Source organism: Cupressus sempervirens, chromosome 7, assembly GCF_028749045.1.
Source record: "Cupressus sempervirens isolate cs-2001-9-10 chromosome 7, ASM2874904v1, whole genome shotgun sequence".
In the NCBI taxonomy this organism is placed as follows: Eukaryota; Viridiplantae; Streptophyta; class Pinopsida; order Cupressales; family Cupressaceae; genus Cupressus; species Cupressus sempervirens.
Window position 1 is genome coordinate 453,046,220 of NC_143124.1, and position 20,988 is coordinate 453,067,207.

General features: G+C 34.0%; 1 pseudogene; it reads left to right on the forward strand.

Moving 5' to 3' along the window:
• Positions 1-18,652: 18,652 nt before the first annotated feature.
• On the forward strand, positions 18,653-20,806 carry LOC149547517 (metal tolerance protein 11-like; annotated as a pseudogene).
• Positions 20,807-20,988: the final 182 nt, after the last annotated feature.

Here is a 20,988-nt window from a genome sequence, read left to right on the forward strand (position 1 = left end):
AAAGTAGTATAAGGTAGCATTTTGTGAAATACCTTCAAAATTTTTAAATGTCTTCAATCACATTGTGCTATGTTGAATTACCTGACCAATTTTCAATTTACAAAGAAGATTAAAATACTTCTTCACCTGGCAATCAGATAGGATTAAATAGTGATGCATTGGACCCAATATAATAAACTACAACTCTTCTCATATGATGTGATGCACAAATTACCTTATGCAACTAGCTATCATGGTTTTTTAAAAGACTATGCAATTTTCTGAAGCCTGACATGATGAGCTTGAGCATGTGCATGCCTCTGCATCCTCTCTGCTCCTTGCATTGCCATTTGCACTAAAATCACTCAAGTTGGGGGGCACAAGCATAAAATAAGGACCGATGAATGTAGAAAAATATGCAATGAGGACTTGTAATGCAAAAGGACTAACAAATGCAGAAGGAAACAATGGAAATCAAATGCCACAGTAAGAAAACCCTTACACCATGCTCCACCTCTAGCTCCTTCGTGCGCTCCATCAAACAATGAAATTGAAAATGATTTTTCATTTTAGAGTTAAGCCTGTGTTGGTCAAAATTTTGACCAACATGAGCTTAGATTTAAAAAAAAAGAAATTTTTCCTTCTACAATCCAACCAACCTAAACCTTTTTAATTGATGGTGAAAATTTTTGGTAGAAAAATGAGGTCAAATGTTATAGTGCACCCTTCCATATGCATGAGTAGTGAATGAAGAAGACATCTCTAAAGTCGTTTGCATTTTCAAAAGTCTTTTTAGTTATTGGAAGCTCACGTGGGACTTTGAGTGGCACATAGCTACCGGTTTCGCAAAGTTAGAAAAACATATGGTTATCCAGAGTTTGGAGAATCCCATGGTAGCAAAGACCAAGAATCATCACCCTTGCAAAGCTCAACCTATGGATTATGAAAGAGATGGGGTACTGACACAAAGAACAGAGAGCCATTAATTCACCCAGCAAAAGCTCCAACCTCCATAAGAGATGCACAAGTTGTGGAAGCCAATTGAAATGTAGATCTGTTAGCATGAAGACAACTTCTCCTATGCACTCCAACTTTCTCATGAAATTTCCTTCTTTGACTATAGGTTACACATCAAACCATTGCGATGATTAGGGGTCACTGGTGACTATAAAGTGGAAAAGAAAAGATGCTCAAGAAAATAAGGGAGCAACTATAACAATTGCTGGTTGTCTTTTTCCCTCGATTCATTTTGTTATGTTGATGAAAATGTTTGGATTGACTTGGATGTTTTTGCCTAGATCATTTTTAGAGGGGCATTTTTCATTCAAAATAGGCAATGCAATATATCATTGGAATGAGCAGAAGATGAAATTTCAAAATTTGTAGTCATAATTTTCTTAGGTATTCACTAGTACAAGCTACAAGCAAATTTGTTAGACAGGGGGGAATTCTTAGTAGAATGAGTAGAATTCATTATTAAGTTGCAAAATCAGTTGGAAAACAGATATGAAAGTTTGTTGAATCCAAAATTTGGGGAAAATGATTCTAAAAGTTTCTTTTTGCCTCTAGAGGTCATTTAAGCAATGTTTTGCCCTTGCTTTGATATTAGATATGGCATCAAAATTAGTTACACTTTTCATCATTTTGAAGACATTTTAAAGCATTCTTTGAGTAGTAAAGAAAGGATCTGATTTTTAGTTACAGAGAGAGGGTAGAGAGATGTTCTTTAGTAATAGATGGAGGTTTTCCAAGTGGACAAATGGAAACATTTGATCTAATCCGGGATTGCTTCCTTTCATTTTAGTCTCTTCTTTTCTCCTTCTCTAGGGTTGGTTCCATTTTTGGAGAATTTTCTAATTGCTATGATACCACAAGATTGGCTCTAAGTTGTCTGTGATACCACAAGGTTGGATCTAGAGCTATGATTCACCATTCTTTAGTTTTCTCTCTTGTATCAACAATAGTAATGAAGCTAATATAGATATATTTGATCTATTCATTAGTTTTATGGGTTATTTACATGCATCTTGAATGTATAGTTTCAAAAAAATGAATATAATGAGAAAGAAACTTCTTAGTTTCATTTTGATTCTTGTCTCCTATTTATATAATTTGCAATGTTTTATGGCTTAGGGACAAAGAACTTAAATCCTTTTGCATCCCCTTAAGGTTGTATGTCTTGTATCTTTTTCTATTGGAAAAAAGAGCCAAGTGAATGCTTGATATATTTGACAAGGTTGCTAGTTATTTGAGAAGGATATTGCATGAGTATGAGGTATTTATGAACACTGATGTTTGATGCAAAAAGTGATAGTATAGATCTGATATCTTGATGTATCAAATATGTCATTGGTATCATAGATGTATGTGTGTGATTTATGGAACTACCTAATAGATAAGGTACTGATCAGCTACAAGATCAACTTGTTCTCAATGTTGCATATTTGGAGATTTGCTGAAATCAAATTTATAATCATCCATTTCCCTTTCTATTTAAGATGTAAAAGGATGCCCTCACTCAGCTTATGGATTTCATAGAATTACAATTTGCTATTGCACATCTTTGTTATTTCATAAGTATGGAAAAATAAGGGTTTTATCTACTTTGTTTAGATTTAGTTGTATGCTTTTGATACTGGTACCATATGAAGAATCTATAGGTCCACCCACCTAGGTTTTGCAGAGCCTGAAGTATAAGAAGGGTTTAGCCTTATAGTTGGCCCTGATGTCTGAAAGCGTATGTTGTATATGGGAAGTAGCTACCCCTAGATGTATCTTGTTCTCATTGGAATATTTTGAAACATTGACGTTTTGAAACTCCAACAAAAGGAGTATTAAGATCTTGCTAAAGAGATAGAAAAGGTTGAGAATGAAGCTCAAGCTACTAAAATGAGAAGAAAATTTGAGTTCCTTAAGTCTTCCTATGGTCTTGTTGTCGAACAAGTTGCATCTTCCCAAGGTATGTGTTTTGGTGTGTCTTGTGGCCCTCGAGAGAGTAATATAGGTGCTTCCCTATATGGTCCTATGTTGTCTTCTATTGAAATAGGTTAAAGTATGTCTAGACAACAAGTAGACAGTAATGTAGGGATGTTATCTAATCTTCATAGACCGAGAGCTAGTGGTAGTTAAGGTTTTCAAAGAAGACATTATGCTTAGAAACATAAAGGAAAATAAGCTTTGTAGGAATCAATGGATATCCTAACCCTAATCTTAATAAATTAAGAGATAAGATGACAAAAGTTTCTTCAAATAATGGTATTAGTGGAGAGGAAATGTTGGAAACTACAATTAGAACAATTTTTATGTTGTCATTGATGTCAAACCTTGTTGATGAGACAAGTGCTATGCAAGTAGAGTGTCATATCAATTTTATTTTGGAAATATTCAAGACTATGCTAGGATACTAAGAGGGGAGGGCTGAATCAGTAACTTTGAGAACTTTACCAAATTTAGATCTTAATTGCAATAATCCAATAATCATAAAATTATTAAATAAGATCTAACTACAATCATGAGAAACTGAAAACATAAACATTCATGACACATGAACACAATGATTTGGTAACCCATAAACCTTCCAAATAGAAAGTAAAACTAGGGTGGGGATGATACCCACAAAACTTCAATACTGCAGCATAAAGTTGGCTTGTTAAGGCTTACAATAATCACTTTTGATGATTTTCCCTATTAGGAGCAATTAGGACTGCTAGGTCCACCTTGTTCAAGGATTTGCAAACATACAACAAAGTATGCATTGGTAAAGAGATTTGAAAAAGATTGTTAAGTCTACCTTGTTAGAGGATATGAATTGGTTCACTTGTTAGAATGAAACAACTGATCTCTGACTTACAACTAATTTGCTAATAGACATTCTTTGAAGTATTGATTACCTTATGTGATAGATATAATTTTGCTGCTCCTTTGCTGATATGGACTTACAATATACTTTGCTGCTCATTTGCATTCATATACATACATTAATCTAATTGTTCCCTCACACTCACTTGATATGATACAATACACTACACATATATATCAATCCAATTTACAAAACTACAAAGTCAGCCAATATAGAAGTTAAAGCCAATATAGAAGTTAATACCAATAATACAAAGTCGGCTCGAATGAAGACACTCAAGTTCTGAGGATTGACTTGGTGAAGTTATAATACATAGCATCCACTATCATTACTTGGTATCATCATGCATTTGGTAGAAGTAGAAGCTCGGTCCATACTAATCATCTCAAATTAGTCTCAAACTTGGTCTACGTTGGTGACTCAGTAGATACTGTGTAACTTGGTAGAAACATTTACCATGACTACACTCGGTAAACACTAACTTTACTTCACATGAACTGCTGGCTCAGTTTGAATTGCAAAGCTTGGTAACCACTGAATTGCTCGGGTTGAATTACTGGACTTCACACTACCTGACTTCACTTGCTAACCACTGGGATGCTCAGTAGGAATTGTAAAGCTCGATGGCTATTGGATTACATGGAAAACACTGTAAACTATTCAATGAGCTCGGTAATTACACAGAATTTGAATAAGTGTTGTCACTAATAATAAACTTGACTTAATGTCAACAATCTCCCCCTTTGGCATTAGTGACAAAAACACTTATCAACCAAAACTTATATACATCATAGTGTGATACTGGCTAGGTATTGTTTTTGAGATTTTTCAAAATTTGTCTTTGTAAGTATATACAATATACTTTCCTTTCCTTTTTTCATGATTCTCCCCCGTACAATGTACATACTATTTTTCATATATAGACATTGTCTCTTCCCCTTTTTGACAATAATGCCAAAGATTTATTCAAAACTTATTTACACAGAGACACCAATATAAGAAAGAAACTTAGAATGTACCTTAAGTATAAGTGCTAAAGTCTTACCCCAATTTTCTTGCAAAACTTTGCACATATGTAAAGCAACTTGGACTTTTGTAGAGAGTTCTATCATGTGATCTGCAATTGAGAAATTGTTGTCATGGATCAATGTTTTTGAGTAAACAATGTGTTTCTGCATTATCCATGATAGGAAGGATCATATTTTGGATATCTATTAGTAAAGACCAGATTCATGCTTCTTCTCTCAAAAACTTTGCCTGTATATCTGACAAGAATTTGATTTTCATATGATGTGCAAAACTTGAACTAGGGTCAAGTTTCAACTGTTGTGCACTAGCTTTCAGATATTCATCAATCTTTGTCAGTTTTCTCTTTATTTCTTTTGTTGAGCAATGTGCTGAAGCACTTTGTTATCAAATTTCTTCTTTTCTTTCTTAATCAATTTATCTTGACCACTAGAGTCCTCATTAAACTTTTGGACTGCTTCTTCCAATTGAAACAAAATATGTTGAGAAGTATCAACTTCAACACCTATTACCTTAGTCAAAATATTCTTATCACTTTCAATGCTTTTATATTTTTTGTCTCTTTCCTCTCTTAATTTCTTTCATTTCACTTTCTTTTGGAGGAGTTTACTAGCTATTTGCATTTAATCTGCAGTGGCATTATCAAAATCCCACTTTGGAATCTCAATCTCCTCATCTAGATCAATGTCCTCCTCTATTTCCTTTCCACTCAAAAATCTTATACTTGGTTGAGCCTTAGGTTCAACTACCTTTGTACATAATGCCTTAGAATTGGGAATGGAAAAAATAGTAGAGATAGCAAGACTAGCAAAAAAAACTAATATAGTATCAACAAATGGAATACTAACTGGTATGCTTATTGAATCCAAAACTAATATACTTACATAAGTATCTAAAGCTATAGAAAACAAAACTGTAGAATCCAAAATTGTAGAAATCGAAACTATACTTACTGTTGAAGAACACAAAATCGTAGAACATGCTATACTCACTGCTGTTGAACTTGACTCGAGAATTGAAGAAGAGGGAGGCTGCAACTCGGTAGATGAAGTGGTTGACACTTCCATTAGTGATGTGCTGAGCTGTGAGGGAGCGAAGAGTGATTGGAAATTTGATGTATCTACTGTGGTCACAATCAAACTTGCTGAAGCTATCTCTGAACTTGATGTAGCTACTAATTTTCTTGGAGAATGAGGAAGTGAGGCAATGACTGCTACTACTATCTTCATGGGATCAGTCTCCTCATCATCTTCTTTGACTTCCTCGATAGCTTCTTCCCCTTTATCTTCTTCAACTTCTTCATTGTCAAACTGTATTGTCTCAAAGTGTGTTCCTTCTTCCTCATCATCACTATCATCATCCTTGACTTCTATTGGAGAGTCACTCTGTTTATGCAAGTGATAAATATTTTTCCACATGCCTATAGCATTCTTGACTACATGCTCTATATCTTTTAAAAAAATTAAACAAGTATTGAATCTAAGAGTCATCTTGTCTTCATTTTTCTTCATAGACTTTTTTTAACCTTAGCATTGGTAATGCTCGGTAACAGCTATTACTATTTTAGGGTTTGTTCATAGATATCTTTTGTTGTTTGCATAGCTGAGTCCCATCTTGGATTCAATCTTTTTAATAGTTCATTAGAAATTTGGGAGGCTATTTGATTAGGGGAATACTTCCATTTGCCCATCTTGGTTAGCACCAATTCTTCAATTTACTTCTTCTCAGCCTCTGTCCTAGTTTCATACTTCAATGATTTGAAGTTGTTTATGCTTGCACCTTCTTCCATTTGTTTCAATTTTTCTTGGAAGGTGAGAGGAGGCTTGCTAAACACAACTTTACCACCTTTCTTCCTGGTTCTCTTGACTCTTCTTCATCCTCTGCATCATCATCATCTTCTCCCTTACCCTCGGTCAACAAAAGAGGTGTGCTGGATTTGAGTTTTGCCATTCTCCTTTTACCTTTGTTAACCACCTGTGGAAGCTTGATTTCAAGCTCTATTCTTACCTTAGCCTCATCATATGTTCCAAAGTATGGTGCCAATGGGTCAACAGGTTCTTTTATCAAGGCCTCAATTATGTCTTTCTCTTCATCGATGTTTACCTCATAGGGAAGAGGTTTTACCCATACAACTCTTGGTTTTATTGCCTAAATGTAGACTTTGTCACTGTCTACCATGAAACAAACATCATCTTTGTAATCTTCAACCAATTTCTTGGGAATCTTGAATCTGTTATTCATTTTCTCCTTGAAGACATCAAAGTAGTTATCCATTATGCTGACAAAATTCTCACCCATTTCTACAATATATTCATTAATCTGATACAAAAATGGCACATCCTTTCTCCATATGACTGTACCTTTAGAAGGGAAAAAATTTTGAACATAGAAGAATAAGCATGTCAACAATGAACCAAATTTACAAGGATTGTTCTTGGATGTCCTTATACTTTCCATGTTTTTGTTAAATTGTTTCAACAACAAGTTTGCAAAATCAAATGATAGATTTTTCTTCACAACTTTAAATGCCAAGTTTACTGCTTCACATGACACACTATTTAGATGACTAGAACTATAAATCTTGTGTGCTATCACATGTATGCCAAATTTCAATTCTACATTTATTATAGAACTAATCTTCATTCCTCTGCCATCCCACTTGGCTAGGGTTTCCTTTTGCAACTCCACCTGACCTTGGGTTTTAGTAGCTTTAGCTTTGGAAAGCATGGGAAGACTGGTGATACGATGAATCATCTTCTTAGTGATCAAAACTAGTTGCTTAGGCCATAACTGACCATTGTGAACTCAGCTTAGAATGTATCTGATCCATTTGATTTGGAAACTCTGGGGCAGATGGGGAATGTGGGTTAAACCCTTATCTTCCAAGTGTTTGTGTTCAGGTTTAAGAAAACCATTCACACAGAATTCACCTAGGGCCTCATCCATCTCTAGGATTCTAATTTCTTTAATTGCACACTTCAAATGAGTTTGAATATCATTAATGAGTAGTACCTTAGGAGGGATTTGCAATTATGCTCCATTTGGATCAAGGGTTTCCACAATTGCTGGTACAAGTTTGAAATCTGGTGGTTTCCATTCGACTCCTTAGACCAACATTTCTGACCCTTTCTTTGCCTTGTTGGTACTGCTTGATGCTACCATGGCTACTCGGTAGGTGATGGAAAACTTCAAATTTTTTTATAGCAAATTCCACTCGAAATCACTTGATCGCTCTATAATTCACTTGATCACAATAACACTTAAATTTTTTTAATGAAAAATGAATTCTATCTCCTACCCTTTTGATAACATTTCTCTATTAATTCTTGGTACAAAAGTATCATTATGCATGATAGTATGCGTCAGTTTGTGATAGCCTGTTGTTCACTATCTGTTCAAATTTCTTAGTGAATGCTTCATAACTCGATAACCAAACATGTGTGACTAGTTACTCTCGACCTTGCTTAGTAGAGTCCATTACCCAACCTTGCTCAGTAGACAAAGTAACTTGGTGATAATTGATGTTGATCTTTCTGTGATCCCTTTGTATCGTGAATACTGATTTGGATATTTTCTTTCTTTCAATTTTGGAACTGTTTAGATGTGATCATGATAACACAGTTCCAATTCTTGCTTAAGAACTTAGTTTGAAATGGTGGAGTCACCCACTTCTTGAGTGGCATGACCATCATTTCTTGGAATTGCTTCTTTGGTGGATTTAGGAATCCATTTCTACCTCATTTGCTTTCTGATGTTGTCTGCCTTAGCTTTCTTTTAATATTCAATTCTACCTATATTCATGCATCACAGTTCATGCTAATGCGTCCATACTCTCCACAGTAATGACATCTGCACTAGGTGTTATAGTCCCAACCAAATATTGCTTTCAAAATTTTCTCTACTAGATTGAATGTCTTGGTTCTCCAGTTTGATGTCTTGTGACCTTGTTTCTTACATTTGTGACATTTGCCTTCAAAATTCTGGTTTATCTTTACATTCATTAGCCTTGTGACCATGCTAATTGAAATTGTAACATTTACCATTGAATTTTGCTTTACCATTAATCCAACATTTGTTTGATGTATGACCTATCTTACCAGGGTGATTGCAAGTAGGTCTTTGATTCCTTTGAGCATCTTGTTGGGAGAATTCACCTTCTTTGTATCCAATTCCTACTTTACCCTTTTGTCTATATAGATTCTGCTCATTCAGTTGATTCAATTGATTCATGTCTGCTTGTGATTTCATCATTCTTTCATTGATTTTCTTTTCAGTGTTTAGGTCATTCCTCAATCTTTCACTAATTTTCTTTTTAGATCTCAGCTCACTTCGTAATCTTTCATTGATTTGTCTTTCTGAATTTAGATCATTCCTTAATCTTTCATTGATCTTTCTTTGACTTATTATTTCTTCATTTGCATTAGAGATTTGATCTATAAGATCTTGATGCTGAATGTGTTGATTCTGGATCCCATTGTTTCCTCCATCCATTTCTTCTTTCATCTTGTTTCTTTGCTCCAAGATTTCACATAGCCTTATTGACTAAATTTCTTGTTCTCTTTTGAGCTTTTTTTATTTCTTCTTGTCCTCTTGTTCTCATTTTTTTGATGTATGACCTATCTTACCACAGTGATTGCAAGTAGGTCTTTGATTCCTTTGAGCACCTTGTTGAGAGGATTCACCTTCTTCTTTGTATCCAATTCCTGCTTTACCCTTTTGTCTATAGAGATTCTGCTCATTCAGTTGATTCAATTGATTCACATCTGCTTGTGATTTCACCATCCTTTTATTGATTTGCTTTTCAGTGTTTAGGTCATTCTTCAATCTTTCACTGATTTTCTTTTTAGATCTTAGCTCACTTCATAATCTTTCATTGATTTGTCTTTCTAAATTTAGATCATTCCTTAATCTTTCATTGATCTATCTTTGACTCATGATTTCTTCATTTGCATTGGAGATTTGATCTATAAGATCTTCATGCTGAATGGATTGATTCTGGATCCCACTGTTTCTTCCATCCATTTCTTCTTTCTTCTTGTTTCTTTGCTCCGAGATTTCACATCACCTTATTGATTGAATTTCTTGTTCTCTTTTGAGCTTTCTTATTTCTTCTTATAGGGAACCATTTTTCTCTAATGGTTCTCTTATTGCATCATTTACTTCATCTGAGTTGCTTGAAGGGAAAAGGTCTTCAATCTTCTCTTCAATGCACTAGTGATCATTCATTTGATTTGCAAGTTCCTTCCTTCTTTTCAGGGATTGGGAAAGTTTCTCCTTGGCTTTCTTGAGTTGTACAAGGGCCATTTCTAGATCTAGCTTTTCATCGTCAATTGCCTTATCAAGTTTGAATATCTCCATTGTCCTTGATCTTTGCTCAAGCTATTGAGCTTTATCCTGAGAACCACAAATGCTCTGATACCAATTGTTGGAAATATTCAAGACTATTCTAGGTTACTGAGAGGGGAGGGGTGAATCAGTAACTTAGAAAAATTTACCAAATTCAGATCTTAATTGCAATAGTCCAATAATAATAAAATCATTAAATAAGATCTAACTGCAATCATGAGAAATTGAAAACATAAACATTCATGACACATGAACACAATGATTTGGTAACCCAGAAACCTTCCAAATAGAAAGTAAAACTGGGGTGGGGATGATACCCAAAAAACTTCAATACTGCAACATAAAGTTGGCCTATTAAGTCTTAAAATGATCACTTCTGATGATCTGCCTTGTTAGGAGCAATTAGGACTGCTAGGTCCACCTTGTTAGAGGATTTGCAAACATACAACGAAATATGTACTTGGTAAAGAGATTTGAAAAAGACTATTAAGTCTAGCTTGTTAGAGGATTTGAACTAGTTCACCTATTAGAATGAAACAACTGATCTCTAACTTAGAATTGATTTGCTGATAGAGATTCTTTGAAGTATTGATCACCTTTATGTGATAGATATGAATTTGTTGCTCCTTTTTTGATATGGCCTTACAATATACTTTGCTGTTGATTAGCATTCATATACATGCATTCATCTAGTCCTTCCTTCAGACTCACTCGATATGATACAATACATTACACATATATATCAATCCGATTTATAAAACTACAAAGTTGGCCAATATACAAGTTAATACCAATAATACAAAGTCGGATCGAATGAAGACACTCGAGTTCTAAAGATTGACTTGGTGAAGTTTTGATACACAACATCCACTATCATTACTTGGTATCATCATGCATTTGGTAGAAGTAGAACCTTGGTCCATACTAATCATCTCAGAGTAGTCTTGAACTCAATCTACACTGCCAACTCGATAGATGCTATGTAACTTGGTAGAAATATTTACCATGACTACACTTAGTAAACACTAACTTCAATTCACATGAACTGTTAGCTCAGTTTGAACTATGAAGCTTGGTAATCATTGAATTGTTCGGGTTGAACTGCTGGACTTCATACTACCTGACTTCACTTGGTAACCACTGGGATGCTCGGTAGGAACTGTAAAGCTTGGTGGCTATTGGATTACATGACAAACACTGTAAATTGTTCAATGAGCTTGGTAACTATAAAAAATCTAAATAAGTATTGTCACAAATAACAAACTTGACTTAATGTCAACAATCTCCCCCTTTAGCATTAGTGACAAAAACACTTATCTGCCAAAACTTATATACATCACAGTGTGATACTAGCTATGTACTATTTTTGAGATTTTTCAAAATTTGTCTTTGTAAGTATATACAATATACTTTCCTTTCCTTTTTGCATGATTCTCCCCCATACAATGTACATACTATTTTTCATATATAGACACTGTCTCTCCCCTTTTTTGACAATAATGCCAAAGATTTATTCAAAACTTATTTACACAGAGACACTAATATAAGAAAGAAACTCAGAATGTACCTTATGTATGAGTGCTAAAGTCTTATCCCAATTTTCTTGCAAAACTTTGCACGTATGTAGAGCAACTTAGACTTCAACAAAGAGTTCTATCATGTGATATGAAATTGAGAAATTTTTGTCATGGATCAATGTTTTTGAGTAAACAATGTGTTTCTGCATTGTCCATGATGGGAAGGATCATATTCTGGATATCTATTAGTGAAGACCAGATCCTTGCTTCTTCTCTCAATAGCTTTGCTTGCATATTTGACAAGAATTTGATTTTCATATGATGTGTAGAGCTTGAACTAGGGTCAAGTTGCAATTTTTGTGCACTAGATTTTAGATCTTCATCAATCTTTGTCAGTTTTCTTTTTATTTATTTTGTTGAGCAATGTGCTGAAGCACTTTGTTATCAAATTTCTTATATGCTTTCTTAATTAATTTACCTTGAACACTGGAGTCCTCATTAAACTTTTGGATTACTTCTTCCAATTGAAACAAATTTTTTTGAGAAGTATCAACTTCAACACCTATTACCTCAATCAAAATATTCTTAGCACTTTCGATGATTTTATATTCTCTACCAAGCACCAATACAGAAAACCTTTCACAAACCTCTGTGTGTTTTATGAGGCAACCTTGTTACACCCCACCTAGTTACAACACCTTCATACCCTTTGCCCTTTGTAACACCAATAACGTCAATCATTTCTGTTGGAGTTGATGGAAGCCAACTCCGAAGATGCCCAAGATCATGTGCATGCGAAAACCTATCAAAGAGAAGCCAAGGAGAGAAGATCAAGGAGCAAGGGAAAAACCCTAAACGGACATGAGAGACAATATGCAAACACAAGAGAAAATGTATTTACAATATGCCTTGATGTGATAAAAATACAATGAGGGAGCCCGAATATAAAGAGCTCCAGGAATCTTCTAGAACAAGCTAGAAGATGCGAGGAGATAAGTGTGACAACTAAGCACACATCCACATGAGGTGGAAAGTCCTTGAACAATGTGAGAGGATATGTATGACTTAGAGAGAACAAACTCTCGTGTTGTCAACAACTTATAACTAACTCCTAGGCTACAACTAATTAATAAATGCATTTACCTAAGTAAGCTTAAGTAAATAGAATAAATAATTAGTAAATTAATTATTTACTCTAACAATTTCATCTTTCTGGAAAAAGCATCAATGTGTACCTCCTCAAAAAAGTTGTATGTATAATCTACTTTTTCTGGGATTGTTCCACCATTTACTTGGATTTCCATTAGGTGAGCCTTCTTCTCCTTCAACCCTTTCATCTTCTTCACCTGCAAAATAACGTAAATATGAAAATACTACCTATACGAGTAGCATTTCTAAATCAATTAAAAATATTGAGTCACTTTCCATGATTAGATCCAGATTGTTACACATCATAACACAAGCATCTGCTTCTAAAATTGAAAGCTCTCTAGATGAAAAGCTTGGCATAAACTGTTGATTCATCCAAATTAATACTATTGTTTTCACAAAAGCCTCCATGTAAGAAATTTGTATTAGTATTTTCAAAAGAATTTCAAAAAAAAAAAAAAAACCAATCTTGGGATCTAGAGAGACATACCATTGCCAGCAATAAAGGCGCAAGCTATTCTACATGTCATTTGAGAAAATGGGCATTCACCAACAAATGTTTTTTTATTTTTTATAACTTATGTTTAATAAGAACATAAGATTAATTTTTTAAATGTTGTAGGTCACTGAAGTGCTTCACTAATTCCTTGATGAGGATAGTCTTTGTTGGTTTGAGGATCATAAATTGAATGACTCATCTGTTGTTACTAATTTCCAATTTGTACCTACACATAGGATCCTTTGTTGGCTGCATATTGATCTACTTGGATCTGAGTGACCAAGTATTGAAGCAAAGTGTCTATGGTATCACAGGCTTGAGACATAGTGAGAAGTCTCACCATGGACCTAAGTTGATGTGGCTATAATTTGTTTCTAGATTTATTTTATATCCTATTGCACATTTTGACATACCAAATTGGACATCCAAAGTTACCCTAAAAGGGTTTAAATCCACAGAGCTATGAAAGTTTGCAAGTTTATATGATGCTTGAACAACAAAGTAGGGCTGCATCATCCAAAAGTATGCAGAGTTGTATTTAAACAAGAAAATTATCGCAGATTTTGATCCAAACCAACTTCTTTCTGCAATGAATAAACTGAACTGTATATTTCTAAAAAACTAAGAAAAATCCGTTAACTTAGCATGATTAAGATTCATGATAAACAATAGAATCATTTTTTTGGACTCAAATCACACAACACTCATCATTTTGTTTCTTTGAAAACCTAACACTAAAAATCATAAAGTTGAAACAAAATTGCAACTAACTAATCCTAATCTAGGCATAAGATTATATAGTACAACAAGAAGGGGAGAGAAGATAATGCAAACTAAGGCCAACAATCTTGAATTTCTCTCACAATTTGGCAAATAGACAAACTTGAAAAATCCAACATGTGTGAAAATCTTATGAATTGGACCAAATATGGAAGTCACTACAGGCTATAGTAACAACACTATTACATACATAGGTTGAAGAAACAACTCACAGCTCATGTGCACAATAATATTCACTTTCCAAATGTACACAAACATGCCAAGGTTGACAAGATACTAGTGACATAAAACACATTTCATTTACATCCAATATTTATGATAAGATTTTCCTCTCAAATGCATACAAGCCAAATTTTACAATTAAAAATCCAGTAGTCATTTGAAAATTGTACTTTTTACTTCTATTTTATAGTTCATTTCATCAAAAATATGATGTCTTTACTTTTCTTTTGCATCTTTTCCTGCAAATATGAACTGGAGTTGTCTAAAACTCCTTGGGACATGTAAATAGACAAATTTCACAAGAACTTTTATTCAGACTTCAATAACTTCAAGGGAGCCTTTTTGTGTGGGGATCCATTTCCTTTCCAAAATCTTTGTAAGCAATTATTATATTCAGAATCCTATTGATTGATGCTACATTAAAACTTGACACATTTGAAGAATCTTCAAACAAATCTTATCATACAAGTGGCACCCCATCCTTTCACAAAAAATTCTAATGTCAATAGCGTTCTAGTCCATGATCTTCCCTTAAACTTCTCTATCCCATTTTTCAAGATTTTCATCTAGAACCTATGTGTCTCTTTCTATTTCTTATTGAGATAAGTCATCTCTTCAATCTAATATACCCTCATCCACTGAAGTCCAAAAACCAACTCTACAACTTTAGTGTTTATTCTCTATAAATTTTCAAGCTATCAAGTGTGAGTCAAATGTGTGATCAAGGGAATTGTTTAGTTTTCTACTCAAATTGTTGTGTAATTAGTCAACTTTCTAATGTGGCCATTGAGTCAAAGGATCACATGCATGCAATGACCTTCATGGACCTAAGGAAAATCAGTGCCAAGGATTGGTGAGAAGATAGGCAAGTACACAAGTCAAATACAAAGTAAAAAATGCATTACTCATAATCCTCTACAGAGTGGTAGATATCTTGTGTGGAAGAAATTGTGATCTCAAAAGGGATACCACATTCAAAGGTGCTTTTGGATGCTTGGAGGTGGCTAGTGAATACCACCTTTCCACTAACAATGTTGGAAAGTTTCTCTCTTTGGGCCACAAAACCAATGATTGTATTTTTGGGGAAAGTTTCCTAGAATAGATTGAAAAAAATGAAATTCAAAACAAATGAAATCTTGCATAAAGTGTCCATTATTTTGGGGGATGACTATCTTATGGCAAAAGGCAGATACTGCTCAAATGTGGAAATTACATCATTGTTTAAGGGGCAATGCTTGGAATTAGATAGAACTACAAACATGAGAAGGGTAGTGTTGGGGTGTGTTTGAGAGGAGTGGAGAGAAGGCATGGAACCAGGAAATAATGGTCAAAGAAAATTTGCATTAAAAGTTCTGAATATCCTCCATCAAATATCAATGAACCAAGAAATAACCTAATTTAAAAAGCACCTAATAAAATAATGTGTATATGACAACTGCAAAAAGCTTTATTTATGAATGAAGTAGCTAGCAATGTGAGATGACAAAATTATAAAAATTAAATTAAGTTGCATATCCTAAATTAAAGAGAAAAGGGAATTGTTACATTAAGTACCATGGTAGATTCAAAAAGAAAAACAACATCAAACATACCTTTCTTCTTGTGGCATTCCAGAATGAATGCAGATTGATGGAAAGTTGCAATCCATAGGAAGCTTGTTCCGCTCTGTAGCTCTGTTAACACTCTTGACAAATATCACAACTTGATTGAAGTCCAGTGCATCAAGCAGATCATTTAGCTTCCAGTTCTTCTCCAGCTTGCTCAGTTTGATGTAGTGCTGGAAGAATCTCAAGACATAAATACCAAGCACAACAAAAGAGAGAATGGTTTACTATTTTATCGAACTCAAATAAATTCAATACCTGAACTAAACCATGAAGTGTCAATTTTGTCTCATTGTCAATGTATATCTCCATAGGCTGTAAATGATAACAAATGTGTGTAACATTAGGTGGTGTGATTGCCATCAAGAACCAACAGTGCCACAACAATCCACCTCATATTTGTACCACGAAAAAGAACTAAACATAGCTAGTGCAATTATCATCAAAAATTCCAGAGGTCAAGACATAATTTGTGCCCTCAAAGAATGGTTTATCTAGTGAACCTATCAAGATAATTATAGAGCAACTAAAGAGGGCACTTATATCTACAACAAATGAGGTTGCCATATGACACTTTATTCACAAAGCTAAAGAAAATCTAGTTAGAAGATGCAAATATGAGTTAAGCTGTGACTATCCATATGAGTTAGGGGACAATGAGATGCTACAAAACATACCAAATTAGAGTTACCAATAATGTTTGCAATTCACACAAGTATATTTATTATTTACAATTTATAGACTTATTGTGCCAAAAGTATTAAATAAGAGAAACCAATGAACAATATTGTGTTGTCTCTTGCACATAATATTAAGTTTAGGCTAAATTGATAATCTTTTTTTGTTTAAATTTATTTACTACTAATCTGAGCATTCCATTTATCTATCCCAATTCTCAACCTTAAAGTAGATGGTCATTTAGCTCTTCCCACTCATATTTATTGTGCCCAGGTGGCTATGTACCTAATTTCCATTAATTATTTAGAAATAGACTTTCCCAACTCTTGCAATGCAGTCACCCATACAAGGGAAACTCTGGACTTGTAATCCTACATCATATCCTAAGGATGGATCTCATACACAGTGCTGTCTAAGAACATTTTTTCACAATGTTATGAACCATGGAAACTAAATATCTTTAAAAGTAGGCATTGTATGACTGGAAAACAAAATAGCCAAAAGGATATTGAGAATCAAATTTGGCACGAAGTGCAAGCTTTTTCAGTCTTTGTTGTTATTCTGCAGACTTCAAATTTGTTTTATCCTCCAAGATATCATTAGCTTCATCTCCATATTTCTCTCCCATCTCCAGATCTTCAAAATCTCCATAGGTAGAGTCATCATCTTCATCACTCTCATCCATTGCTTCACCTCGGCGAGCAGCCTTTGACCAGTCACCAGTAACAAAGCGATCATGAATGCTTTCAATTACATCCTGACTTAACCAATCACTTAATTGTGAATCATCTACCTATGGCTTAGTGTAGTCATCAGCATTAGGATCCTCAACATTGAGATCCACATCATGATTTTTCTATCAAAGTACAAGCAGAAAAATATTAAGTTTGTGATGTAAATAATTGCTTACAGAAAAAAAAACATGCAAAGAAAATAGCAAATGGTTTTCCATCGCACAATTTTCTTTCTCCATAGTAATTGTGACCCAATTGGAGGAAAAGAATGAATGTGGACAGGTTTCAATAAACAATGAAGTATTACAATACATATAAATATCATATCAGTCAACACAATGTCTGAGGTGGGAATACCCATAAATCATCAACCACTTCCAAGTTGAACCTAGCTTATATCTGCACACTAAAACCTTGAATCTAGTAGCCATGAGAAGAAGTTTGGGAGGGTAGTGAAAACTAGGACAAGCTACGACTTCCAAAAAAATGTAGGAACATAAGTTTTAAGCGAGTGCATCCCCTTTTTGATTTTTTTGCATCAAACCTTTTCTCTACTATAATGCCTATTTTTGTATCTTGAATATTCACCAAAATGCTCTACATAAAAATCAGGGGAGCAATAACACGATATTAGTATCAATATTGTTAAGGAACAAGATAGCTAAATATCATCACCTAAAAGGTTAGGTATTTAAATATCATCACCTAAAACTTATGCAACTTTGATGGTTATTAATTAGGTTTTCCACTTGTTAGTTGTGCTTGTTATATATTATGTACTTTAAGCTCTTCTCATGGCCTCTTGACTTCTTATCCTTTGGTTTCTTATTTGAGATTTGATAAGAGATCCCATGTAATAGGGAAGCATCCATATGGGAAAAGTTTTCATTGCAAAGATCCAAAATCCAAAGATGTTACTATTTTTTAACCTTAAGCTTTGCAACTTGATGTTTTATTGTTTCAAATTGCATTTATGTGCTACCCTGCATCCTTAGTAATGGGGGTTTTATTTTAACTTATGAATAAGATTAGAATGAGACTCATTAAGATCTTTGAGTAATTTCATAGCGGATATCAATATAATTGGAGATGAATTCTATTCTTGATTAGTGTAAGAAATTGTTTTAGATTGTTCATTGTAGTTTATGTTTTCTATTACTATGGTTACTCATTGATGTGTGAATGCTCATGTTCTTTTTGTCATGGTCTGTATTCATTGTAAATTTTCCAACACTAATTTAGCATTAATTCATAATAAAATGCTCCATGTGCAAGGAATTCTAGTTTTTGCTTCAGTTATGGCTACATTGGGACTGCAGATTGTGTTAGAGTCTATTCGATAACTTGTTTCAAAGGTAAATTTCCCATTCAAGGATATACCTTTAAGAACAAGATATCTATTTCTACCTAATGGTTCTCATGATGATTTGAACTTTTCATGAACATGGAAGATATATTATATGCTTTTTTGGTCACTTGTTTAGCTTTGTATCCTATTACTGCAAATACATTATATTTTATTGGACATAATTACAACCATAGATACAATTTTGTGCTTGTGATTTAAATCCTTTAAACAACATGGTTTTGCTAAGTTAAAATAATAGTCAAGTGTTGGAGGTCATATGTATGTTCTTAAATACAACATCATCAGGTGATTGTTAATATTTTGGATTAGTAAACCCCCTTCACCATTTTTGAAGGAATTACATGGTATAAGTGGCTTGAGCTCTAGCTTTTTGTTTTTGCCAAAATTTTGTAAGTGGATACAAATGTAAATACTCATAGAAATCCTTGATGTTGAGTTTTACTTGGCTTGATTTACATGGTTTGCCAATGATGCAAAAGTGAACAAAATGAAGGCATACTTCCTTGTCCTAAAAGCTGAGTTTTATGTTTGTTTATTCTGATCATTATTTTGGAGCTATAAAATATTGAGCTTAAATGTGATATGGAGTATGCTTTTGTTCTGCACCAAATATTCTACTTTTGTTCTGCTCTTTTCCATCTGTTCCATCATTAGTTTATTGTCTTTTAAATGAGCTACTTTTGCATATTACATATAAGTAATACTCTTACATCAACTTCATTCCTAAATTATGCAAAACCGAGATGTATTGTTAGAAGGAGATAGGTGGTTCTGGGTTGTTGGAATTATGGTTTTAGTTACTGTTGTGAAGTTGGTCCTTGTAATCTATTGCCAGAATTTTACAAATGAGATAGTAAAGGCATATGCCCAAGATTAGTTCTTTGATGTCATCACCAATTCAATTGGTCTTATCGCTACAGTTCTTGGAAGTAAATTTTACTAGCAGATTGATCCAGCTGGAGCAATAGTGGTAAGCACTTCTCTGACCTTTTACTTTACACTGTAACATAGGATACTTCGCATTTTCTACAATAATGCCTACATAGTTAATAAAGCCAAATAATGTCTATATATGTGCTCCTAGCTAGCTCGTATAACCCACATCAAACATGGAATATGTTTCCACTTTCCACTAATTAGTAATTTTTTTAAAGGGTCCAAGTAGATGTGACCATTTGCATTACTTGATTCTGAAGATCTTATTTGTTTGGAACAGTATTGGGGTTTTGTTTCCTCAGAGATGATAGTAATGACTACTGCAAGGCATATGTATGTATACAATGTGTTTAGAACACATAATACCAGTTGGCTCCTTTAGGATTACCATATCTAACCTCTCTTTGTATGTACATATAGGGATAAAAACTTTTGTCTTTATAGATGGTAACACTGATAACAACCACACTAGATCCTAAGTTTAGATTCTTAGAAGCATTTAGAATGCTAGTGAGTAATAACAGCTATAGGCATGCACAATAATGAAGAGGATGTATTCTTTTTTTATTTAAACTTGATCATTAGTGTCTATCAAGTTATTTGTGTGGTGGTGGTAGCAAGAAGGATGTATAATCTTGTGATCACTAAAGCCAAAATATAGATTACTAGGCTTCCTCCAAGCAAATGCCAAGTATGCTGCAAGTTTTTATTAATGCGTATAATTTGAAATACTAAAGTTGATAGTGGGTCTTTTGTGTAGTTAGCACTCTATACAATCAGGACATGGTCAAGCATAGTTTTGGAGAATGTGAATTCTTTGGTGGGGAAAACAACATTGCCTGATTATTTGCAGAAATTGACATATCTTTCTTGGAATCATCACAAAGACATGTGCCATATTGATACCATCAGAGCTTACACATTTGGGTCTCATTTCTTTGTTGAAGTTGACATTGTGCTACCCAGTGAAATGCCCTTGTAGGATGCTCATGACATTAAAGAAGCACTTCAAGAAAAATTGGAATCTCTTCTTGACATAGAATAGGCTTTTGTGCATCTAGACTATGAATATTGTCACAGACCTGAGCACGAGAATGGAAATTCCTAATGTCTATGATAGGTTGTATACTTTAACTAACTTTGCCAACATCTTTTGCCCTTTTTATAAACCTATTATGGTCAACCAGTACATTTCTTGCAACATTATATGTAACCACTATCAATGTTGTGTATGAAGCACATGCCATCAAAAAGATCTAAATGATTGTTGACTAGGGCATAGACTTATTT